This window comes from Bison bison, unplaced genomic scaffold, assembly GCF_000754665.1.
Source record: "Bison bison bison isolate TAMUID 2011002044 unplaced genomic scaffold, Bison_UMD1.0 scf7180017457478, whole genome shotgun sequence".
NCBI lineage: Eukaryota > Metazoa > Chordata > Mammalia > Artiodactyla > Bovidae > Bison > Bison bison.
In genome coordinates, this window is record NW_011371592.1 from 1 (window position 1) to 688 (window position 688).

Sequence of the window (688 nt, forward strand, 5' to 3'; positions counted from 1 at the left end):
GAGTCTATTCGGACAGGAATCATCAACAGGTTTGGCTCACAAGAATGGTTAAGGAATCTTCCAATATTTCCTATAGAGGCAGGATCCACAAATGTTTCCATTACCTGCCCATTATAGACATGCTCCCTGATGGCTATAATGTAATTCGAATCATGTATTGTTTGTAACTGAACTCTTCTCTGCACTTCAGAGATTCCTAACACCTCACCGGCATATTCACAGACAAACCGTCCTTTTGGTATGAAGTCCAGGGTACGAAGTCCCCAGCCTTTGTGATCTGTCTTGAACACCTGGAGGTGGAACTGCAGACCCCACTGGACCACTCTGTTCCTGCAGCGCTCGCTGCACTGGCACAGGACATTGCACTCGAAAACTGGCTCAGCGCACTTTGCTTCGGATCCTATATCTCTGAGGCATGAACGATCGTCATAGTTATTCTCATGACGGAGACAGGAACAAGTACCAGGGAGGCAGGGAGTTTTGAGACAAGCACATCCAGGAAAGGTTATTTGAGAGGGATCTGTATCTGCTCCAGGCCCAGCTACATGATCAGGAGTATACTGCAAAAAGCAGAAACACTGTAAGTCAGCATGGTACGTCATATATCTCATCTGTATTTCAAGCAGCTCTTGCTGAGACACTTCCCGATTCCAACAAACAGAACAAAAATGACAAATATATTAAAATA

The 688-nt window shown here is 45.1% G+C and overlaps 1 pseudogene; it reads right to left on the reverse strand.

The window, feature by feature from the left end:
• Positions 1–5: 5 nt before the first annotated feature.
• LOC104985085 lies at positions 6–641 on the reverse strand (annotated as a pseudogene).
• Positions 642–688: the final 47 nt, after the last annotated feature.